The 26,759-nt window shown below is 39.0% G+C and overlaps 1 pseudogene; it reads left to right on the top strand.

Annotated features, from left to right (window-relative positions):
- Positions 1–23,243: 23,243 nt before the first annotated feature.
- Positions 23,244–26,378, top strand: LOC124376715 (annotated as a pseudogene).
- Positions 26,379–26,759: the final 381 nt, after the last annotated feature.

Here is a 26,759-nt window from a genome sequence, read left to right as displayed (position 1 = left end):
ATGGATTTCCAGCATCAATTTATGATTCAGAACATATTCACTTGTAGAAAAGCAAACTTTCATACTGACCCAGAACAAGTCCAGAATCAGACCTGGAAGTGAACTGAAGTATTTATACTAAGTATATAAACAGAAGTTTTACTGACTGCCTCAGCACTCTCTCACATTAAGCAGCAGTTTCACAGGAATAGAAATAACATTGTGGTTTCAAGTCACAGAGAGAGACTGAGTGTTTTAGCAGCAGCTCACACTGTCTTATTTTCCATCACTTCAACAGTCCAAATGTGCAGCTTACAATTTCACACTAACACAAATGTATGAAACTCGTTAATGAAAATGTCCTTGACAAATATCATGTAGAATTTGGGGATCGAAAGGACTTCAGTGGAGAGAGTGGACCAGTATATTGGTGTTCACATCATGAACACTCTTCCATGGTCTAGTCACATAAACACCCTGGAGAAGAAGAATCAGCAATAATACAATATTAATGTGCTTGAAATACTTTAAACTAGTGTTAAGAACCTTTTTGACCTGCACCATTAAGAACATCCTTACAGGAAACATCAAATCCAGCATAGGAAAGAGCAGCAAGCAACATTGTTTCAGAGTTCAGAAGATGGTTTAATCAGCTGATAAATTATAACAACAGTGAAAAATATCTGGATGTAAAATGTGTGAACATCTGATCTCTTGGTGAGAGAAGGTGCTGCACTATGAGCTGGACTTGTACATGAGATAATCTATGCGTTAACTCCAAACTCATTCAAACCTGCTTAGAAATATTTCTATTTTTAAAGAACTGCTGCCTCCATGTTCAGTGGAAGTGGGTGTTTTGTCGAAGTGGGTATTTTACGTTATGTGAATGCATGACTATATATGTGCGTATCGTGTGTGTGTGTCTCGGTCCAACTGTGTGTCCGAGCTGCTATGTGTGTGTGCATGTGCACGTATGTGCAAGCAACTATGTGGGGGAATATGTGTATGTTTGTATGTGTGTGTGCTCATGTATGTGCATATATATATATATATATATATATATATATATATATATATATATATAGCTAGCAATGTATGTGTGTGTGTGTGTGTGTGTGTGTGTGCACAAGTCATTTTTGAATAAAGAATGAAGAGTGTTCTGGTGTGAATGCGCTGGTGCCTACAAAACACTCGTTACATAAATTAAATTAAGATTCTAACATTGATTGTGTTGAAATGATTCTGATTTGACACTAATGAAGTCTGCATGAAAGAAGTCAGTGTGAGCTGCTGGTTAAACACTGAAGTGAGAGAGCTGCTGCAGCCACTAACACTTCTACAAATGTGTTCAAAATGTTTTCACACTTGATCTTAACCCTTTAGTCCACTCTCATGACCGCTGCTGGACTTGTGTGTAGGCAGGGATCATAATCTTGTTGCTGGTTTACCAGTCCTTCTAATCCATTTAGGAGTGTGGGTTTGACATTTGGTCATCCAGCAGAAGAGCCTCAGTTCTATCTGGAAAACAACTGAACTGTGTCAGTCAATGAGTATGAAAATATTTGGTCTTCTGAACAGTTAAAAGATCATTGACCTGCCATTGGGTATTGATCAGTCTACTGTAAATCATTTTAGTATCTCCATCATTACCAGTCTTTGAGGTTGTTGGATCTTCTGACCGAAAAATCACTTCATCATTCTTTTATCAGAGAGGTTCCAGTGCTGATCGAGCTCCAGTAGATCACATCTGTAAAGTCATGTGAATCATTACAGCAGCAGAATGAAAATAATTCCTTGGGAGCTTCACATCTCACTACAGCTAATGGACCAATCAGATCAGTCCACAGCTTCAAATCATCCAATCAGGTGTGAGCGAGAGCTGCTTTTCTACTGAACACACAATTTACCTCATTTACTGACATCATTAACCATTAAATATCACACACTTTTTACAGTAAAAACATCTGACATCAAGGAGCTTCACGTGAGAACAGTAAAGAGTGGAGAAGATGTAACTATAGCGTGTGATCTCAGTCTGATCACAGACAAAAGTAAAGTAGTCTGGTACAGACAGAGTTTTGGAAAAGTGCCTCAGTTTTTTGCAAAATATTACGGGACAAATAACTACACATTTACTGATGGATTTAATGATAATCGCTTCAGTTTTACTGTAAATGAGCATCAGTTTGATCTCAACATTAAGAACCTGAGAGAAGATGATGGAGGAGAATATTTCTGTGGAGAAATGGAGGGAACTACAATAAAGTTCACATCTGGAGCACGTCTGCAATTTGAAGGTAAACAGTTTGACTCAATGCTGCTAATTCAAAATCAGGTAGGTTCTGTTGGAGATTTATTAAAAAGTTAAAGAAATGTTTTGTTTTATTTATTATTATTATTATTATTATTATTATTATTATTATTATTATTAGTTTTACTGTATAAAATATCTTCCAAAATGTGAATCCTTTCTACATTTAATGTTGCCTTTTGTATATTATTCTTCAGATACTTCATCACAAAAGCCTAAAATCACAGTGGTGGGCCATCAGGGTCAGCAAGGCCTTCTCTGCTGGCTTAAACATTATCAGAAGCACTGACCTACATTTACAACCTAAATTCTAATATTTGTTCCATGAAATTGTATTCATTTATTTCCAACAGTTTATTTTTTTTATTTCTTAATATTCAGTAGTGCTGGCTGATGTACCTTAAATTATATTAGCAATGGGTCTGTTTCTTTACCCAATCAGATTTTAAATTTGCCTCACAGCACCATCTAGCTGGCCCAGATTAGCTTCAACAGTTTTCTGTCCTTTTGATTGGTTGGTCAGAGCAAAACAGCCAAGTTCGACTAAAAAAACACATCTATAACGATCTGCACACATTAATACATCAGAGTTAGAGTTTTTATGCCCACAATGACTGACACAGGAAGAGAAATTTATTTGGTCTCCAACGTACTTAAAAATCCATTTTAAAGGCAGACTTTTCCAGAAAAGATTGTGAGGAGAGGTCAGCCAACCCTGAAGCTAGCTAACTTGTCTCAGCCCGGGAAAGGGTTTGTTTGCCACTTGTAGACCAGTGAATACGAGCGGTACCACTGGCTTACAGTCTCTGAGGGGCACTGCACAATATGAGTCTGCATCTCTGGTGAGTAGTTTGTACTTTATTAAAATCCTTAACGTTTTAGTCATGTTATTAGCAAATATTGATTCTGAACTGCGCCAGATGATGTAGGTGCACAGTTGCAGTTGTAGTGTAGAGGTTTGGATCTTGCTTTAGTAAAAATATTCACCTTCCATATGTGAAATGCCTCTCTCTCTGTAATGCCACGTGTTTTTTTGTACAGTATTGAGAGTCGTAGACCGTCCTGGTATATCAAGGGGGATACACACCGAAGCCCCGTGAGGTGACAGATCTAAGGACTGTCATCTTTAATAAGAGGGCTTCGAACAAGAGGTCGTGACAGGACCTTCTGGGGGGTGACCAGAGGGTGTGTAGCACCGCCTTCCTTGGTGCCCATTCCTCTCTGGCCCCCTCAGGGACCTGGTTTGTTAACCCTGCCACGAAAAGTGTTTCAGAGCATGGCCAGCAAACTTCCTTCTCTGTTTCCGCCTGGTGTCATTGCGGTCTGTCAGGTCACTCACTGTCAAACAGTTCATAGATTCCTCGGGCTCATGGCTCTGTCCATCCTCAAAGTTTACATGTATGCCGTTTCGGCGTATCATGCCCCCATTGCGGGACATTCTTTCCTGCACCCTAGAGTGGGTTACGTCCCCAAGGCGCCCTCTGTCCTCCCAAGACCAGTTAGTTTCCAGGCATTCAACCCTCCTCCATTTCAGACCCCAGACCAAGAGAAGCTGAAAAGGCTGTGCCTGGTCCGAGCACTGGACTGCTAGGTCCCTAGAGAATGTCGAAAAAGTTATTCGTCTGCTATGGCACTCTGAGGAGAGGCCTACCTGCTCATAAGAAGACCCTCAGCAGATGGATTATCGAAGCTATTGTGTCTTCCTATGAGTCCTCTGGTCTGTCCGCACCATTCGGGGTTAGAGTAAATTCGACCCGGAGTGTGGCCGCCTCTAAGGCTTGGTTCTCTGGAGTGTCCGTCCAAGACTTCTGTGATGCTGCGGGCTCCTGGCACCTCTGTCCTTAAATGGGATTTTTCTTTACGTGTGATAAAAATTCTACCTAAATTATTCTTTTTTCGGAAAGCTTTACATTTGGAATGTTTTATTTATCAGTTTCTCTTACATTACTGCACATGATTTCTAGAATTTAAAATATTATTTTTGTTGGATCCTGAAGATTAAACTATAAAGAAAATTGCTCGATTTAAACAACTTTCCTAATCTTTTGCGTTGAAATGTATTTTGCATGGGAGCTTTATAAAGATACTAAATCTCATAAATATTGTAATAATTTTAGATTAGTTAAAAATGATTCTATCCTAATGTCATGATATATGCCACAACTGGAGCAGGGAGGATTACAGGCCTTACTGACAGAGCCAACAGTTTAACCCCTGACGTTCTGATCAGTAACCCAGAGCTTTTACTGTTGAAAAAGCAGTATAAACTAGACTAGTCTAGGGATCAGAAATATAAAACACTATCAAGATTTAATCTTCAGCTCTTTTGTGCTTGATATTTTAACATTAATAGATCTGGACTGTTGAAGAGTGAGCTGCTGCTAAAACACTCTGTAAGCATTGCTGCTGCCAGTAGCACTTCTACAAATGTGTTATTAACATTTTCACATTTTAACTCTGGGGTCCACTTTTCTTACTAGTAAACTTGCCTTGTGGTTTATCCCTAATCTCACATTTCAGTGGACTTAACTGCTACCCATACAGTTTAATGCACTGGCCGGTTGGACACAAAATGCAGGAAGGCAATCTATACAATAAAATTATTCATTAATAAGGCAATAGGTAGATCAGCAGAGTAAACAGTTCCAGAGTCCAGACACAGGCATCCAGAGGTTGGCAGAGGCAGGAAGAGACAAAGTCAGTTTGAATAAACCAAAACCAAAAACATAGCAATACAGGGAAGGCAATGTCAGAGTTTGAAAACACAATCCAAACTTCTATTTTCCAGTTTTTCAGCGACTAGATCACTGTAATCAGTTCACCATCACATAACTGTAAATCCATGTCTCATACTGGACTAAAAACTTTCTTTCAGCTTCTCCCATTAGGGGTCGCCACAGCGGATCATCCGCATGTTTGATTTGGCACATGTTTTTACGCTGGATGCCCTTCCTAACGCAACCCTCCCCATTTATCCGGCCTTGGGACTGGCACTAAGACTTGTGCAACCCTAACGGCTGGGGTTGGTTCCCTGACCGGGGATCAAACCCTGGCCGCAGCGGTGAGAGTGCCGCATCCTAACCACTAGACCACCAGGGGACCTTATGTCTCATACTGGTCTACAAGGATCTAAATCTTATATGGGAAGGAAATCATGACTACATATAACTCCATGAAGACACGCTGCTTAAGTGCTGATGCCAAAGAAATGTAACTACAATAAAAAAATACAGTCTTAATGCATGTGAAGAAGTTTTACTGACTGCCTCAGCACTCTCTCACATTAAGCAGCAGTTTCACAGGAATAGAAATAACATTGTGGTTTCAGGTCACAGAGAGAGACTGAGTGTTTTAGCAGCAGCTCACACTGTCTTATTTTCCATCACTTCAACAGTCCAAATGTGCAGCTTACAATTTCACACTAAAACACAAATGTATGAAACTCATCAATGATAAAGTTCCTGAAAAATATCATGTAGAATGTTGGGATCAAAAGGACTCCAGTGGAGAGAGTGGACCAGTATATTGGTGTTCACATTATGAAAATCCTGTCATGGTCCAGTCACATAAACACCCTGGAGAAGAAGCATCAGCAATGATACCAAATTGAGGTGATTAAAATACTTTAAACTGCCTTCTAAGGTGTTACGGAAGAGGCAGCAGTCAAGATTCAGCCTCCAGAAAGTGGTGTGAAAAATATCTTGATGTGAAATATGCGTGAACATCTGATCTCTCGGTGAGAGAAGGTGCTGCACTCTGAGCTGGACTTGTACATGAGATAATCTGGACTTTTACTCCAAACTCATTCAAACCTGCTTAGAAATATTTCTGTTTTTAAAGAAAACTCCATGTTCAGTGGAAGTGTGTTGTGGTTTGTTCAGCTGTAGATCAGTCATATTTATCTCCTGTTGATTGGTTTAGGTGGAGAGAGTGGGCGGGGCATGAACTTTTAAAGAAACAGTCACATGGGTTTTAGATCAAAATTTTTTTTATAAAAGACTCAGTACAGAGACAAAAGTGTGAGAAAATGTCTGTTCTGTGTTTCTGTGTGTTCTTATGTGTATGTGTGTCTATAAATGTGTGTATTGTGTGTCCAAGTGTGTGTGTGTGTGTGTGCATGCATGTGTTTGTGTGTGTGTTTGTGCATGTGTACCTAGGTATGTGCATATTGCGTTTGTTTGCAGTATTTGAGTGTGTGTGTGTGTGTGTGTGTGTGTGTGGCCATGCATGTGTCCGAGTGTGTGTGTCTATTTGTGCATATGCATGCGCATGCGTGTTTGTGTGTGTGTTGCGTGTGTGTATGAGTTCATGAACGTTAGCATTGTTGAATAAAGAATGAAGAATGTTGTGGTGTGAATGCGCTGGTCACTACAACACACTCATTACACTAATACATTTAAGATTCTAACATTGATTGTGTTGAAATGATTCTGATTTGACACTAATGAAGTCTGCATGAAAGAAGTCAGTGTGAGCTGCTGGTTAAACACTGAAGTGAGAGAGCTGCTGCAGCCACTAACACTTCTACAAATGTGTTCAACATGTTTTCACACTTGATCTTAACCCTTTAGTCCACTCTCATGACCGCTGCTGGACTTGTGTGGGGGCAGGGATCATAATCTTGTCTTTCTCAGACACAGTTGCTGGATTTAATCCTTTTATTGTATTATTATTGATTAAATTTGTACCTGCACTCAGGCAGCATGTCATCATAGAGGAATAGCTGCAAACGAGGATGTTCTGGTGTGAGTATAATTTAGAAGCCGACCTGAGACATGCGTACAAGCCACAAGAGCCAGCAAGAGACAGCGTGTCATGTCTTGCTGACTGGATCAGATCATCTCCCAAACAGCAGGTCTTGTAGGGTGTTTCTGTTACAGATACAGAAGTATAAATCACACACTGCATTCATTCCTGCTTATGTTAGAAATTCTGAGACTCAACTAGAAATGTAAGGAACTTAATTACTGACACTAATTTACAGTAAATTTGCTGTAAATATCATGAAATATCACTGATGATGAAAGTGATTGTTGTAGGTAGAAAGATATTTAACAGGTGGAAGGTGTGGATTTAAAAGTTGGTAAGAACGAGTCACTAAATATATCATTTACTCTTAATGTCTAACATTAAATATTTACTCTGAATGTTGCTACATTACATCTCAATGTTTTTGAACGGCTTTTGAAGAATAAAAAGTTAAAATCACTAATGATTAAATCTTTCTGGCCCATGCTGTGGTGGTTACTTCCTATTTTCTACTTCCTGTGGAATAAATAAGAAATACCATCTGCACCCAGAACAGGAAGTGTCATGATCAATTTTAGCACAGAGATCAGCTTCCAAACACAATCTGCAGATCACAGCTTCCAAGAGGACCAGGACTCTGAAGAGATCTGATGGCCACAGGTATGTTCATTAACTTGGAAGTGTTGTTATTTATGCTAGTAGAGGAAGGATGGGGAACTCTAGTGTAGATATTGATGTAAACTTGCTGAAAAATATAAACATCTAAAAGAAAAATCATCCAACTTTCCAAACTGTAGTGTTTCCAACTCCGTCACATACAACACCTTCAACATGCAGTTTCACAGGTTTATATTATTATTCTAACACTTGATACTGGTTGAAGAGTTTAACGCAGCCAGATGATTTATCAGTCCTCCTCGTCCTCCTAGAAGTGTAGATTAACATTTGTTTTGGATCCTCCAGCAGCAGAGCTTCAGCTCAATCATGAAAATAAATGAGCTGTGATGTGTTCAGTTTCTTTTTAACAATAAGTTTAAAAATGCTTTAATTTTAAACACACAAGATTGGAGCTGCTGTTGTGCATGTGATCAGTTTACTGTAAACCTTTTTAGTCTCTACATCATTATTCCTCTTTGGGTTGTTGGATCTTCTGACCTAAAACCACTTCATTACACTTCTATTAGAGAGACTCCAGCACTGATAGAGCTCCAGTAGTTCACATCTGTAAAGTCATGTGACTCATTACAGCATCAGAAGAGACAAGAATTCACTGTGAGCTTCACATTTTCTTATAGCAAATGGACCAATCAGATCAGTCCACAGCTTCAAATCATCCAATCAGGTGTGAGTGAGAGCTGCTTTTCTACTGAACACACAAGTTGATTTCCTCACTATCACTGTGTCTGAACAGGAACGATGATCTCACTCTTTGTGGCGCTTTACTCTCTGCTTTGTCTCTGCACAGCTGGTGAGAACATTTTCAAATCTTTCATTTCAAATAGTAATATTACATATTTACCTCATTTACTGACATCATTAACCATTAAATATCACACACTTTTTACAGTAAAAACATCTGACATCAAGGAGCTTCACGTGAGAACAGTAAAGAGTGGAGAAGATGTAACTATAGCGTGTGATCTCAGTCTGATCAGAGACAAAAGTAAAGTAGTCTGGTACAGACAGAGTTTTGGAAAAGTGCTTCAATTTTTTGCAAAATATTACCGGACAAAAAGGTGCCACATTTACTGATGGATTTAATGATAATCGCTTCAGTTTTACTGTAAATGAGCATCAGTTTGATCTCAACATTAAGAACCTGAGAGAAGATGATGGAGGAGAATATTTCTGTGGAGAAATGGAGGGAACTACAATAAAGTTCACATCTGGAGCACGTCTGCAATTTGAAGGTAAACAGTTTGACTCTGATAAGCTGCTAATTCCAGATCAACACTTTAACCAGTATTATGTGTACATATGCAGTAAATGTTGAGGATTTCACTTTATTCATATTTACTATCATTTCTGTTCATCTGCTGCTTTTCTAATTGATTTATAAAGATAAAGAGATGAAACTCTGTCCTTCACCTGGACCAGAAAACAAGATCACAGGTTCTGATCCACACCAGGATTCAAGCGATGGAATAAAAACACCTGATAAACGTAAAGTTTTGATTAAATAATCTTCTTTTTACTTTATATAACAGAATCTTTGACAAATTTTCCTATTAATAAATTAACTTATATGAATTTTGATTTCTGTTCATCTGCTGCTTTTCCAATTGATTTGTAAAGATAACGAGATGAAACTCTGTCCTTCACCTGCACCAGAAAACAAGTCCAAAGGTATGAAGTTAGAAAATAAAACCATGGGCTGTGATGAACAGCAGGATTCAGAAACACGTAAATGTTGATGACATCATTTATCCTTTTATCAATCAGTCTATAGAAGTTTTCTAGTGACAACATTTTCTTGTTAAAAATCATCTAATATTTATAAAAGTTTTACATTTTCATCTTTCTAGGGAAAGAAGACTGGATACTTTATGCCTTAATGACCTTCAGTATAATATCTGGTATTGTAATAGTGGTTTTGGTTAGAGTTTTATTTACAAGTCATAGAAAAGGTTTGTTTACTTTATTATTATTATTATTATTATTATTATTATTATTATTATTATTTATAGAGTTACTGTATAGAATATACAGTATAGAAATTATTTACATTTAAGTTTTCTTTTCTTTATTATTGTTCAGCTGCTTCATCACGAAAGCCTGAAATCAGCAGCAATCAGGTAATCCAGTCTTCTATTCACTGTGATTCTATTCTGATAAAGAAATCCACATCTGACCTACAATCCACAATGTACAGAGAATTTTACTAAACCATTTACTAAATATCAATGGACTCATTCTTTTTAGTCTTTAATCCACTCTGGTGTATAAACACCTCTTGTTCTTTATCAGGCTGATGATGAAGATGTCTTGAACTATGCAGCTGTGAGTTTTGCTAAGAAACCTTCATCCTCCAGAACATCCAGAGACCAGAGACATGAAGACGTTTATACACTTGTTATATATATAATAGATCCAAAGAAATGGGTTCAGAATTGAAAATCAATAGAAATTTCATTTTTCCCCAGTTTGTAATCAAACATGTCATAGTTATTCAGACAAGAACATTTTTATTGCTGTAAATTTATCATCATTTCCAAACCTGTTTAATGTCATAATTAATTTTACATGATGGATGTGGGAAAATGTCTGCTTTTATTTGTGATAAACAATCTGCTGTATTTTATTCTTTCTATATTTGGGATGTTTTTCTTTCCCTTGGAAAAAGTGCACATGATTTCTAGAATGTAAAATGGATATTTTGTTTGATGCTGGAGATTAAATCAGGAAATGGATTATTGTGAATGATGTTTAAAGTTTTTGATTTGTTTTGTATTTAAGTTTTATAAAGATGTTAAATCTCATGAGTTCTGTAATGATTTTAAATTAGTTCCTCATTATTACACATTATCTGTAAACATCATCCTTTTTCCATGTACCTTTGTTATCACATGTACAACATTTATAACAACTATTATTATTATACTTCTTGTTCTGGCTCCACCAGATATGTTTTATTTATTTAACAGCATTTGCTGCTCAAGGAAATGTAACAGAAAGTAGAGACCAGTGAAGTAAACACTAAAGACCAGGAAATTACTGAAGAGTCACTGCCAGGAAAAAAATAAATCATTATCAGTTCTACTATTTTAGCTTTTAATCAGATGTTCCATAAATAAACGTGATGTCAGGGATCACGATATAAGTCCAGATTATTCTAAATTATTCAATTAAATTCAATTTATGTTTATTTGTATAGCACTTTTAACAATGAACATTGTCTAAAAGCAGCTTTACACAGATAATGTGGTGAAAAATGTTTTATATGTTCTTTGAAGTGAAAGTTTGTCCCTGATGAGCAAGCCGGTGGGAACCCATCCTCATCTGGGTTGCACCGAATGTCCATTTGAAGCAGATATACAATGTTGCGTGTACAGTGATGATGATCAGAAGCAAACTGTATCCTGAGTCAGTGTAGCAGACTGTTGACATTAACTACAGTCCAAATCCATGCTTAAAGCTCCCGTTCTTACTCCGGAATTTCATGGAACCACCCAAGGCGTTAATCAGAAACCGTCCCGAGCTGCACAGAGTGGCCTCCAGTCGAAGAGAACACTATCCAGAGGCAGACCTGGACGAAGTGGGAAGATCCACGGAGGGAAGAGGGGCAGGAACAGTGGTCACTGGAACCTCAGGAGCATGTTTAACTTGACCGAGAGAGAGAGAGAGAGAGAGGGTGGATATGGATTATTAAGTGTCCTTATTGGTGTATAAAAGTTAATGTCACTGTGCAGTTTGGACTCCGGCAAGATTTGCTATGGCAGCATAACTAAAAGGTAGAACCAGAAGGTAACACAGACATGAGGGATCTCTGGGATAAGAGACGACCCACCACACCACCATCAACAAACCTGAGTGAACGTGTGAATGTGAGGGGACGACAGCATACAAATATACCAGTTCACCAAACACTCTATATCCATGTTCCCTCCAGATCTGTGCCTTTACCTAAGAAAAAAATCTACTGATCAAAGACTCCACTAAATAAATGTGTTCAGCCTCGACTTGAACACTGAGACTGTGTCTGAGTCCCGAACACTGATTGGAAGGTTGTTCCATAACTGTGGGGTTTATAAGAGAAACATCTGCCCCCTGCTGGAGTCTTCATTATTTGAGGTACCAACAAATAGCCTGCACCTTTTGATCTAAGTAGGCGTGGACGATTATACTGGTACAGAAGTTCACTCAGATACTGCAGCGTGAGAGCGTTAAGTGCTTTATACATCAGTAGTAGTATTTTATAATCAGTGTGAGATGTAATTGGGAGCAGTGTAGATGATCAAAACAGGGCTGATGTGCTCATATTTCCTAGATTTAGTGAGGACTCTTGCTGCTGCATTCTGAACTAACTGAAGCTTATTTCTGCACTTACTCCAACACCCAGACAGTAATCTAGATGTTACAAAAGCATCAACTAGTTTTTCTGCATTGTTAAGATGATCTCTCTCATCTGGCTTTGCTGAAATATACAGCTGTGTATCATCAGCATAGCAATGGAAGCAAATACCATGTTTATGTATAATTTCACCCAGAGGCAGCATATATAAAGAAAATAGCAGTGGGCAGCACGCAGGAGATTATGATCAATGGTGTCAAAAGCTGCACTAAGGTCGAGCAAAACAAGTAAGGAGACTGTCGAGAAAAATATTTTAATCAACCATATCTAGCGTGTGTTATAATCAAACTAATATTAATCAAACTAAATGAACCTAATGAAATATAGAACTTATTAAATACAGTAGAAGTAGTCTGACAAAACCTATTTGAACTACATGTTAATCAAACCTTTATTTATATCAAGCATTAATAATAATAATAGGGTATTTACATGTGTGAGTGGGATAGAATCTGACTGAATGTTATGAGCGTATGAAATAGGCAGAGAAGGACAGGAAACAAACTTGAGGGAGATTAAGCATCTTTATTGAAATAGCAGGGCGTGTGGGGTTCTGTAGCAGCAGGGGACATGAAGGAGTAGCTGGACCTAGGCCCGGGTGAAGACACAAAAGCATGGGCAGGAGACATAAAGGAGAAGCTTGGTCCAGGGATGGGTAAAGACACAGGAGCACGCTGGTTTGGCGGAACGGGAGATGTAGGGGAATAATCAGTGGGGGACCAGTGTGAAGGATAGGGAGAGAACTGTGGTGTTGTGTCAGGAAAACAGGAACATTCGTGATGGCGGTTGAGATCAGGGGAAGTCTGTGAACTCCCATCACGCGTTGTAATGCCCCGCACAATGCGAGGAGGCACGAAGGCATTAGCTGGGACACTTGGGCGGGAGAGCTGTTCAAGAAAATGAGTAAACTCAGCAGCAAGTAAGGAGAGCTGAAATTGGCGGAACTGTCTGCGAAGAACACCCAAGGCCGTTGCTCTAGGAGGCAGGGGTGGTGGAGCTGATCGACGTGGTGGAGCTGAGCAAAAAGAGACCAGATGATAAGATGTTAAAATAGGGAACATCATAGTGACGGCTGAGCACAGGCAAAGGATAACACTCAAGAAAAATCATATACACTATGTAACAATCAGTTCAGAATGCACGATTAAATGTAATGCTAAGTAAAAGCATTATTTAATCAAGCACAGTATACAAGCAATTCAAGACAATGACATAACTCAATTAAATGAAAGTAGAATAGCAAACAGCATTATAAAAGAATAAAGCATAACACTTACCCATTGCAAATGCTGGAAGACGAAATAGGCCGCAAAAAAGGTTGTTCACACTTGAGAGACACACTTGAAGAACGTATGGTTGAATTCAGAGAAAAATAAGGGCTTTATACTCACTCATATTTTTTTTATATAAAATTATGGGCCGAAAATAAGGGGAAACGGAAAAGACAGGAACTCCAAATATGATGTTGTTTGGAGGAATAAATGCCAAGGCCAAAGATAAGGGGAATTAGAAAAAAGAAGGCAAAAATGGAAAATAAGGGGAATTACTCAAGGTCAAGAAATGAAAAAAATAAGAAAAGATGCGGGGGCTACAGGGTATAAATATGAGCGTGAAACAACAGTCAGTGTACTTCTTCACTATGGCGTGCTCTATCATTTTTGATGTGCTGTTCATTTTGATGTGAAGTACCCATCTTCTATTGAGCTCATTGGAATTTGCATGGAATAAAGAAGTTTTGCTTTTACTCATCCGAGACTGAGGATCCTTCATTGGCAGTTTGTGTCTATTATATTTGTGTTTTTTCTAGAATTCGCTGGGCATTATTGGGAATTCCCCGAGCAGAAAATCCACCCTCGATGTGTCGCCTCAGAGACGGGCTCTGAGTTCCGACAAGACAAAACCCTGATCAGAGGCCAATAACAGGTCATTTACCACCTTAACTAGCGCCGTCTCTGTGCTATGATGAGGCCGAAATCCTGACTGATACATTTCAAAAATGTTATTCCTCAGTAGATGTGAGCAGAACTGCTGTGCTACAACCTTTTCTAGAATCTTGGATATAAAGGGGAGATTTGATATTGGACTGTAGTTGGACAGCTGACAGGGTGAAGGTCAGGTTTCTTAATTAGGGGGTTGATAACTGCAGTTTGAAGGATTTAGGTACATAACCAGTGCTAATGGAAGAGTTTATTATTTTTAAAACAGGTTCAATTACCTGGATTTATCTGTTTAAAGAAACTTGTAGGCAAGTGATTGAGAATGCAGGTTGATGATTTTGATGAGGAAATAAATGAAATTAAATCATTCTCATTAATAGCGGTAAAGCTTTGTAATTGATTGTCTGCTATAATTACAATGCTGTCTACAGGGTTTTTTATAAAATAGTTTGGATTTATTTTAATCAAAAACTTTATGATGAAAAAATTTGAAATCATTACTACTACTATTGTCCGGGATCCACCTGCCACGCCCCCTTGGTGGCTCTCATGCCTCCGCTCTCCCTAGAGCTCCAGGCTTAATTACGCACACCTGGGGCTCATCATCACTCCACCCGGCTTCTACATAAGCTCTTCACTCACACTCACTCCCTTGTTCGTTATTGTATGTGTTCATGGTTTCATGCAGGACTCTATGCATTCCGTTCCTTCCGGACTCCAATATCCGCTATCCTGCACTAGATGCGCTTTTCCTCCCAGCGCATCTCGGATCAGCTACGCTTCTCCCCAAGCGCACCTCGCACTCTCTATACTTCCAAAGGACTGCAGTGTGTGTGCTTGTGTGTATCTCTCTCTCTCACTCTCTGTATTAAACCCGAGCGAGCTGTATTTTGGTGTGCATTTGAATGCAGTGCTTTTATTTCCTGTTAATTTTGCTACCGTGCTGAATAAAAATCTAGGATTATGCTTGTTATTTTCTATGAGGGTGGAGAAATATGCTGATCTGGCAGCACTAAGAGATTTTCTATAATTTAGGAGGCTCTCCTTCCATGCTATTTGAAATACTGTTAATTTTGTTTGACGCCATTTACGTTCTAGTTTTCGAGTGGTCTGTTTTGAGGTGCGCGTATGATCATTATACCACTGTGCTAATTTTTTCTCCCTGATCATTTTGGTCTTAAGGGGAGCTACATCATCTAGAGTGTAACGGAACATTGCTTCTAGGTATTCAGTGGCCCAGTCGAGCTCTGCGGGGTCTGACGGAGATCTATTTAATATCGTAATTTCTGGAAGATTATTAATAAAACACGCTGCTGTAGATGAAGTGAAAGTAAGCTTAACATGGTAACATGGTGAGGTAGAAAATGCAATGACTGAGGCAGATTTTAAAAGAGATGAGATAATGGTCTGAAATAGCTTCAGACTGTTTATTTTTAATCCAAACGTTAACAACAAATTAAGAGTGTGTCCACCACTATGAGTGGGTCCTATAATGTTCTAATTAATTCCAACTGAATCTAGAATGGACACAACTGCTGCTATTAAGGAGTCTTTCTGATTATCAAAATGAATATTAAAGTCAACAACAATTAATGCTTTGTATAAAGAAGTAGCAAAATTTGTGATGAAATCTGCAAATTCTATGAGAAAATCAGAGTAGGACCCCTGGGGGTCTATAAATAATAATTAGTGGAATTGACTGATTGGCCTGCTTTTAGACACTATATATTTTATATCAGTGTAAAGGTGTAAAATGTTTTACATTTGTGTTTAGTCTTTTGTGTGACGCTTAAATTATTATTATAAATAGCTGCGACTCCACCTCCTCTGTTATTTAGACGGGGTTGGTGTATGTAACTATACCCAGGAGGACTCACTTCATTTAATGCTACATATTCATTCTGTTTAATCCACGTTTTTGTCAAACACATTATTTTAAACTTCTGGTCAGTAATAATTTTGTTTATAGTAAGCGCATTTAACATATATCTAATATATCTAATATATCTAATAATAGAGATATCTAATATTCAATAATCCTATCTTTAGATCAGAGTGCTGGCTGTGCATTCAGTCTCATTTAATTTAATGTTAGTCTGTTTTAGTAACCTTATTGAGTATTCCTACATTTTGGTTTCGCTCGGGGGACAGACACAGTCTCAATTTGGTTGATCCTGAGTGATGGTCAGGTTAGCCTGTATGTCTGCTCCCTGGCTTTGGGTCTGGACAGTCACTTGTTAACTAGTGCTGTTCTGAACCCACTGAACAACATGCTGTAAAGCATTTTTGCTCCAACCAAAAAATAGTGTTGTAATTTGGATGGCTATTCTTTTGTTTACATAACACTACTTCGGTTGATGTTGTTTTGTATGTGTTTCAGAATAAATGTTGCATAAAAACGCCATCTTGGTGGTAAAAAAACAAATAAGGCTGGTAGAATATAGTGTTACAAAGCAAATGAGTCCACGCATTTAAAAAAACAAAAACGAACTGTAAAAGAGGCGGAATCTCGGGCTTCAGTATTCACTCTATAGGCAGGTGCTGTGACGTTCAGTTCTGCACCACCTATCATTTCAAACCTTTTTACTCCAACCAGAAGCATTATGGAAACAAAATGATTGATGGAAAATGTAGCCAATAAGTGCAGGATTCTAACGATATATGGGAGAATTTTATTCCCCACGTGGGTGAGTCTAAGTTTTATTACTCTTTAGAAACTCTTAGTGGTCAAACAGAGTCCATGCAGTCAACCAGGAAGTGTATCAGCTTTCGGTTCTGCACAAACAGCTGTTTCTAGCTTGTGCTAACTAGACTTTGATTACAAAAAAAAGATGAGTAAAAAAAAGTAGTTTTATCGGAGATTTGCAAAAAGCAGTGATAAGGAAAAGATCGGAAAGTAGAGGTTCGGGTTGAGAGTAGAAAGTAGAGGTTCGGGTTGGTACTTCAAATGTTTGTACTATGACGGGTAAAGGGAGAGAGATAGCTGATATGATGGAGAGGAGAAAGGTAGATATGCTGTGTGTTCAGGAGACCAAGTGGAAAGGCCAGGAACATTGGAGGTGGATTTAAACTGTTTTATCATGGTGTGGATGGAAAGAGAAATGGTGTAGGGGTGATTCTGAAGGAAGAGTACAGCAAGAGTGTAGTGGAGGTGAAGAGAGTTTCTGATAGGGTGTTGATTGTGAAGGTGGAAGTTGAAGGGATGATGATAAATGTCATCAGTGCCTATGCTCCACAAGTTGGCTGTGAGATGGAGGAGAAGGAAAGATTCTGGAGTGAATTAGATGAAGTGGTAGAAGGTGTAGGAAAGAACGATTGGTGATTGGGGCAGACTTTAATGGGCATGTAGGTGAAGGGAACAGAGGTGATGAGGAGGTGATGGTAGGTATGGTTTTAAGGAGAGGAATGTGGAAGGGCAGATGGTGGTAGATTTTGCTAAAAGGATGGAAATGGCAGTGGTGAATACGTATTTTAAGAAGAAGGAGGATCATAGGGTGACGATAAGAGTGGAGGAAGGTGCACACAGGTGGACTATGTGCTATGCAGGAGATGCAACCTGAAGGAGATTGGAGACTGTAAGGTGTTGGCAGGGGACAGTGTAGCTAGACAGCATCGGATGGTGGTCTGTAGGATGGTTTTGGAGGCGAAGAAGAAGAGGAGGAAAGTAAGGATTGAAAGAAGAATAAGATGGTGGAAACTGAAGGAGGAAGAGTGTAGTGTGAGGTTCAGGGAAGAGGTCAGACAGGGGCTTGGTGGTGGTGAAGAGGTGCCGGATGATTGGGCAACTACTGCAGGAGTGATGAGGGAGGCAGCTAGAAAAGTACTTGGTGTGACATCTGGAAATAGAAAGCAAGACAAGGAGACGTGGTGGTGGAATGAGGAAGTGCAGGAGAGCATTAGGGAAAGAGGTTGGCAAAACAGAAGTGGGATCGACAGAGTGATGAGAAAAGTAGGCAGGAGTACAAGGAGATGCGGCAGCAGGTAAAAGGGATGTGGCGAAAGCCAAGGAAAAGGCATATGAGGAGCTGTATAAGAGGTTGGACACTAAGGAAGGAGATAAGTATTTGTAGCGATTTGCCAGACAAAGGGACCGAGCTGGGAAGGATGTACTGCAAGTTAGAGCAATAAAGGATGGAGAGGAAATGTGTTGACTAGTGAGGAGAGTGTGTTGAGAAGGTGGAGGGAGTATTTTGAGCAGCTGATGAATGAGGAAAATCACAGAGAGAAGGTTGGATGATGTGGAGTTGGTGAAGCAGGATGTAGATAGGATTAGTAAGGAGGAAGTGAGAGCAGCGATTAAGAGGATGAAGAATGGAAAGTCGGTTGGACCAGATGACATACCGGTAGAAGCGTGGAGATGTTTAGGAGAGATGGCAGTGGAGTTTTTAACCAGATTGTTTAACAGGATTCTGGAAGGGGAGAGGATGCCTGAGGAATGGAGAAGGAGTGTGCTGGTACCGATCTTTAAGCATAAGGAGATGTGCAGACCTGCAGTAACTACAGGGGAATTAAGTTGATCAGTCACACCATGAAGTTATGGGAAAGAGTAGTGGAAGCCAGGCTGAGAGAAGAGGTGACCATCTGTGAGCAACAGTATGGTTTCATGCCGAGGAAGAGCACCACAGATGCCTTATTTGCTTTGAGGATGTTGATGGAGAAGTATAGAGAAGGACAGAAGGAATTGCATTGTGTATTTGTGGATTTAGAGAAAGCATACGACAGAGTGCCAAGAGAGGAGTTGTGGTATTGTATGAGGAAGTCAGGTGTGTCAGAGAAGTATGTAAGGGTGGTGCAGGACATGTATGAGGACAGTGTGACAGCAGTGAAGTGTGCAGTAGGCACGACGGACTGGTTCAGGGTGAAGGTTGGACTGCATCAAGGATCGGCCCTGAGCCCTTTCCTGTTTGCAGTGGTGATGGACAGGTTGACGGACGAGGTCAGACAGGAGTCTCCTGGACTATGATGTTTGCAGATGATATTGTGATTTGTGGTGAGAGTAGAGCAGGTTGAGAAGAGCCTGGAGAGGTGGAGATATGCGCTGGAGAGAAGGGGAATGAAAGTCAGTAGGAGTAAGACAGAGTACATGTGTGTGAATGAGAGGGAGGGCAGTGGGTGATGCGGTTGCAGGGAGAAGAGGTGGAGAAGGTGGAGGAGTTCAGGTACCTGGGGTCAACAGTGCAAAGTAATGGAGAGTGTGTTAGAGAAGTAAAGAAAAGAGTGCAGGCAGGGTGGAGTGGTGGAGAAGAGTGACAGGAGTGATTTGTGATAGTAGGGTATCTGCAAGAATGAAAGGGAAAGTTTATAGGACTGTGGTGAGACCTGCGATGTTGTATGGATTAGAGACAGTGGCATTGAGTAAAAGACAGGAAGTGGAGCTGGAGGTAGCAGAGCTGAAGATGTTAAGGTTTTCGTTGGGAGTGACAAGGATGGATAAGATTAGAAATGAGTTTATTAGAGGGACAGCGCATGTAGGATGTTTTGGTGACAAGGTGAGGGAGGGGAGATTTTGAGATGGTTTGGACATGTGCAGATAAGGGACATGAATTATATTGGTAGAAGAATGCTGAGGATGGAGCCACCAGGTAGGAGGAAAAGAGGAAGGCCAAGGAGGAGGTTCATGGATGTGGTGAGGGAAGACATGCAGGTAGTTGGTGTAAAAGAGGCAGATGTTGAGGACAGGGTGGTATGGAGACGGATGATCTGCTGTGGTGACCCCTAATGGGAGCAGCCGAAAGAAGAAGAAGAAGAAGAAGAAGAAGAAGAAGAAGAATAGAGTATGAATGATCACCTGAGTTTAGCAGTGTGAGCTGCTATTCCAAGTGCTGGTCATACTGTAGCTGTCATTCCCAAGGAGCTCCTTGACCACCACAGGAATACAAGTAGGAGTGATGCAGTACGCATTACCCCTCACACTCCCTCGTAATGTCACCTGTTTGAGACCACCTACAAATATCCAAGCTGCTCTGAATAATGTGAGGTTGTAATGGTTTTCTTTCAAACAGAGGAATTCGATCTGATCCAAGTATTGTTTCTATTCCTTATTATGTGTGTACATTATTGCTGGTTGTTTAATCTGAGGTGTTTGTAGACTGCTGGGGTTTGTTGGGAATTTTTTTGTACTCAATGGCACATTTGTTCAGGTAACAATATTCAATCATAATTCCAAGAAGGCGATTCCAATAACAGCACTTTGAGGAAGATAATAAGAACAGCACAGTTATTTGGAAATGATGAGGAAGACCACTGACTTTGAAGGGTTCTAGAAGGTCAAAGTATTATTAGGGCACAAAGACAAGAACATTATTGTATTTTAATGGTTGTTGCTGCTACAGGATACTTAGGATCGTGGACACAATTATGCAGTAAGTGAACTATTGTGTGATGTTCTGATAAGATGCCGAGGTTGTATTGTTCCCATCACAGGAAGCTGAGGATCAGGGTGGAAGACAGAGGAGACAGGTCTTGGGTTCACCAAGCAGAACTGCATTTATTCGCCCATATGCCTTTACAGAGCAATGCAGGGTAACACATGGTAATGTACACACAACATAAGTCACTTTCTATTTCCCAGTTTTACACTTCTCTGCGACTAAAACAATAAATGCATGTCTCATACTGGCCTACATGGATCTAAATCTTATATGGGAAGGAAATCATGACTACGTAAAACTCCATGAAGACACGCTGCTTAAGTGCTGATGCTTAAGAAATATAATTACAATAAAAATAAAAAAAAAGTCTTAATGCATGTGAAGAAGTTTTACTGACTGCCTCAGCACTCTCTCACATTAAGCAGCAGTTTCACAGGAATAGAAATAACATTGTGGTTTCAGGTCACAGAGAGAGACTGAGTGTTTTAGCAGCAGCTCACACTGTCTTATTTTCCATCACTTCAACAGTCCAAATGTGCAGCTTACAATTTCACACTAAAACACAAATGTATGAAACTCATCAATGATAAAGTTCCTGAAAAATATCATGTAGAATGTTGGGATCAAAAGGACTCCAGTGGAGAGAGTGGACCAGTATATTGGTGTTCACATTATGAAAATCCTGTCATGGTCCAGTCACATAAACACCCTGGAGAAGAAGCATCAGCAATGATACCAAATTGAGGTGATTAAAATACCTAAAACTGCCTTCTAAGGTGTTACGGAAGAAGCAGCAGTCAAGATTCAGCCTCCAGAAAGTGGTGTGAAAAATATCTTGATGTGAAATATGCGTGAACATCTGATCTCTTGGTGAGAGAAGGTGCTGCACTCTGAGCTGGACTTGTACATGAGATAATCTGGACTTTTACTCCAAACTCATTCAAACCTGCTTAGAAATATTTCTGTTTTTAAAGAAAACTCCATGTTCAGTGGAAGTGTGTTGTGGTTTGTTCAGCTGTAGATCAGTCATATTTATCTCCTGTTGATTGTTTGAGGTGGAGAGAGTGGGCGGGGCATGAACTTTTAAAGAAACAGTCACATGGGTTTTAGATCAAAATTTTTTTTATAAAAGACTCAGTACAGAGACAAAAGTGTGAGAAAATGTCTGTTCTGTGTTTCTGTGTGTTCTTATGTGTGTGTGTGTCTTTAAATGTGTGTATTGTGTGTCCAAGTGTGTGTGTGTGTGTGTGTGCATGTGTGCCTAGGTATGTGCATATTGCGTTTGTTTGCAGTATTTCACTGTGTGTGTGTGTGTGTGTGTGTGTGTGTGGGGGGGGCATGCATGTGTCAGTGTGAGCTGCTGGTTAAACACTGAAGTGAGAGAGCTGCTGCAGCCACTAACACTTCTACAAATGTGTTCAACATGTTTTCACACTTGATCTTAACCCTTTAGTCCACTCTCATGACCGCTGCTGGACTTGTGTGGGGGCAGGGATCATAATCTTGTCTTTCTCAGACACAGTTGCTGGATTTAATCCTTTTATTGTATTATTATTGATTAAATTTGTACCTGCACTCAGGCAGCATGTCATCATAGAGGAATAGCTGCAAACGAGGATGTTTTGGTGTGAGTATAATTTAGAAGCATCTCCCAAACAGCAGGTCTTGTAGGGTGTTTCTTTGTACACAAGGCCATTAGTAAATATTTACAGATACAGAAGTATAAATCACACACTGCATTCATTCCTGCTTATGTTAGAAATTCTGAGACTCAATGCAGAATGCAGCAGCCAGAGTTCTTACAAGGTCAAGACAATATGATCACATAACCCCGATCTTATCGTCCCTACATTGGCTTCCTGTTAAGTTTCGAATAGACTACAAACTACTGCTTCTTACTTATAAAGCACTAAATGGTTTATCTCCATGTATCTATCCAGTCTTTTAACACGCTACAATCCATCACGCTCCCTGAGATCTCAAAACTCTGGACTTAGTAGTTCCATTCTATTCTAGTAGTTCCTAAAATAGCAAAGTCCACTAAAGGTGGTAGAGCATTTTCACATTTAGCTCCTAAACTCTGGAATAGTCTTCCTGACAGTGTTTGGGGCTCAGACACACTCTCCCAGTTTAAGTGCAGATTAAAAACATATCTTTTTAGCAAAGCCTACACATAACACACATCACATATCATAACCTTGTGCTCCAGAACATCTGATCACATGCACATTATCAACTTGTGCTGTTAATATCATGAACAGCAGCTACGCTAATTCCTCTCCACTGCTTCTCTTTCTCTCCCCATCCCGAGACACCCTGAGGTTTGGCCAGCTCCAGTCACCTCCCACCATCTTGATGATTATGGACTTTAAAAAAGTAAATGCCGAACTCGCAAACATCCCGAACCATCTAGAGACGTACCAGTGCCATTTGGATCCCGCTACATGTGTGGAGTTTTGACATTGGACCTCCTGGAGTGTTTAAAGGCTCTGGCATGGAGAAGCTGATGCTGGATCTGTGGTGATCACAAATGCTGAGCTCATAAAACTCGGAGCTACTAACCATATAGACTGTATAAGACTGCAGAAAGAACATCACTTATAATCTTATACTCCAGTAATCATGTTAGTTCTCACTCTCCAGTGTTCTGTATTGTTGAAAGATTTATGATCAAACTCTTGATGTCACCCAGATGAGGATGGGTTCCCCTTTTGAGTCTGGTTCCTCTCAAAATTTCTTCCTCATAACATAGGATAGAGAGAGAATAACTAAGGGAGTTTTTCCTTGCCACAGTCGCCACGGCTGCTCATCAGGGACAAATTCACACCATTCACCTTAACTGTTGATTTGTGTAAAGCTGCTTTGAGACAATGTCTGTTGTGAAAAGCGCAATACAAATAAACCTGACTTGACTTGACTCAACTAGAAATGTAAGGAACTTAATTACTGACACTAATTTACAGTAAATTTGCTGTAAATATCATGAAATATCACTGATGATGAAAGTGATTGTTGTAGGTAGAAAGATATTTAACAGGTGGAAGGTGTGGATTTAAAAGTTGGTAAGAACGAGTCACTAAATATATCATTTACTCTTAATGTCTAACATTAAATATTTACTCTGAATGTTGCTACATTACATCTCAATGTTTTTGAACGGCTTTTGAAGAATAAAAAGTTAAAATCACTAATGATTAAATCTTTCTGGCCCATGCTGTGGTGGTTACTTCCTATTTTCTACTTCCTGTGGAATAAATAAGAAATACCATCTGCACCCAGAACAGGAAGTGTCATGATCAATTTTAGCACAGAGATCAGCTTCCAAACACAATCTGCAGAACACAGCTTCCAAGAGGACCAGGACTCTGAAGAGATCTGATGGCCACAGGTATGTTCATTAACTTGGAAGTGTTGTTATTTATGCTAGTAGAGGAAGGATGGGGAACTCTAGTGTAGATATTGATGTAAACTTGCTGAAAAATATAAACATCTAACAACTAACTCTTGATACTGGTTGAAGACTTTAAAGCAACCTGGTGGTTTATCAGTCCTCTTCATGCTCCTAGGAGTGTGGATGAACATTTCTTTTGGATCCTCCAGCATATCAGGAAAATAAATGAGCTGTGATGTGTTCAGTTTCTTTTTAACAATAAGTTTAAAAATGCTTTAGTTTTAAACAGACACAAGATTTAAGCTGCATTTGTGCATGTGATCAGTTTACTGTAAACCTTTTTAGTCTCTAAATCATTATTCCTCTTTGGGTTGTTGGATCTTCTGACCTAAAACCACTTCATTACACTTCTATTAGAGAGACTCCAGCACTGATAGAGCTCCAGTAGATCACATCTGTACAGTCATGTGACTCATTACAGCATCAGAAGAGACAAGAATTCACTGTGAGCTTCACATTTTCTTATAGCAAATGGACCAATCAGATCAGTCCACAGCTTCAAATCATCCAATCAGGTGTGAGTGAGAGCTGCACACACAAGTTGATTTCCTCACTATCACTGTGTCTGAACAGGAACGATGATCTCACTCTTTGTGGCGCTTTACTCTCTGCTTTGTCTCTGCACAGCTGGTGAGAACATTTTCAAATCTTTCATTTCAAATAGTAATATTACATATTTACCTCATTTACTGACATCATTAACCATTAAATATCACACACTTTTTACAGTAAAAACATCTGACATCAAGGAGCTTCACGTGAGAACAGTAAAGAGTGGAGAAGATGTAACTATAGCGTGTGATCTCAGTCTGATCAGAGACAAAAGTAAAGTCTGGTACAGACAGAGTTTTGGAAAAGTTTTTTGCAAAATATTACGGGACAAATAACTACACATTTACTGATGGATTTAATGATAATCGCTTCAGTTTTACTGTAAATGAGCATCAGTTTGATCTCAACATTAAGAACCTGAGAGAAGATGATGGAGGAGAATATTTCTGTGGAGAAATGGAGGAACTACAATAAAGTTCACATCTGGAGCACGTCTGCAATTTGAAGGTAAACAGTTTGACTCTGATAAGCTGCTAATTCCAGATCAACACTTTAACCAGTATTATGTGTACATATGCAGTAAATGTTGAGGATTTCACTTTATTCATATTTACTATCATTTCTGTTTATTCACTGCTTTTCCATTTGATTTGTAAAGATAAAGAGATGAAACTCTGTCCTTCACCTGGACCAGAAATCAAGACCACAGGTTCTGTTACACACCAGGGTTCAAACGATGGGATAAAAACACATGATCAAAGTAAAATTCTGATTAAATAATCTTCTTTTCACTTTATATAACAGAATTTGTTTAGTGACAACCCTTTCCATGTTAACAAAATTAACTAATATTTATTTAGATTTCTGCTCATTTGGTTCATTTCCAATTGATTTGTAAAGATAAAGAGATGAAACTCTGTCCTTCACCTGGACCAGAAATCAAGATCACAGGTTCGAAGTCAGAAAATAAAACCATGGGCTGCGATACACCAGGCATTCAGGAAGCAGAAATGAAACGTAAATGTTGACATCATTTTCCTTCTCTTTTCTATATCAGTCTATTACAGTTTTCTAGTGACATTTTCCTGTTAATAAATCATCTAATATTTATAAAAGTTTTACATTTTCATAATTTCAGAAAAGAAAACTGGATATTTTATGGCTTAACGACCTTCAGTATAATATCTGTTATTGTAATTGTGGTTCTGGTTGGAGTTTTATTTACAAGTCATAGAAAAGGTTTGTTTACTTTTATTAATATTAATATTATTATTATTATTATTATTATTATTATTATTATTTATAGAGTTATTTTTACAAATTTCTCCAAAAACACGAATGCTTTCCTATGTGTAAACTTTTTGTGTTTTATTGTTCAGGTGCTTCATCACGAAAGCCTGAAATCAGCAGCAATCAGGTAATCCAGTCTTCTATTCACTGTGATTCTATTCTGATAAAGAAATCCACATCTGACCTACAATCCACAATGTACAGAGAATTTTACTAAACCATTTACTAAATATCAATGGACTCATTCTTTTTAGTCTTTAATCCACTCTGGTGTATAAACACCTCTTGTTCTTTATCAGGCTGATGATGAAGATGTCTTGAACTATGCAGCTGTGAGTTTTGCTAAGAAACCTTCATCCTCCAGAACATCCAGAGACCAGAGACATGAAGACGTTTATGCACAAGTTCAAATCAAATAGATCCAAAGAAATGAGTTCAGACTTGAAAATCAATAGAAATTGAATTGGAATGGAGAGTCAAATAAGATGTTTGATCAGAGATTAGCAGGAAGCAGCAATGTGGAAAATATTTTTAACAGAGACTTGGAGATGCTATTTTACATCTGTAAGTTACAATAAATCTCCATTTACAGTTTTATAGCATATTATAGGTTTTATTGCCAGTTTGTTCTTATAAAATAAATACTTGAAAAGTAAGTGTGTGTGTGTGTGTGTGTGTGTGTGTGTGTGTGTGTGGTTGGGATTGGAATGGCCGCACATCAATATGAATGGTCATGACTGTAAAACGAGAGCTTGTCTGCTACCTGGTCATCAATATGAATGTTAAATCAATATCAATATCCAAACATGTAGAACAAAAGCCTTTAATGATCAGCATTTTATTTCTATGCAGACTGTCTGTGAGGAGACAAGGACCAGAAATAGTGTGCTTTAGCTCTATTGTGAATCTACTCTCTTCTGAACAACTTCCATGATCCAAACCAGTCTGGGTTCAAAGCAGCACATTCCACAGAGACGGCCCTTTTGGCTGTTTCTGAGAATCTGCATTCTGCTTGATCAGCCAAGCTGTCATCTGTACTTATCTTCCT

Source organism: Silurus meridionalis, chromosome 23 (assembly GCF_014805685.1).
Source record: "Silurus meridionalis isolate SWU-2019-XX chromosome 23, ASM1480568v1, whole genome shotgun sequence".
In the NCBI taxonomy this organism is placed as follows: domain Eukaryota; kingdom Metazoa; phylum Chordata; class Actinopteri; order Siluriformes; family Siluridae; genus Silurus; species Silurus meridionalis.
Note: the sequence above shows the minus strand (reverse complement) of the source record. Positions and strands in the feature narration are given on the sequence as shown.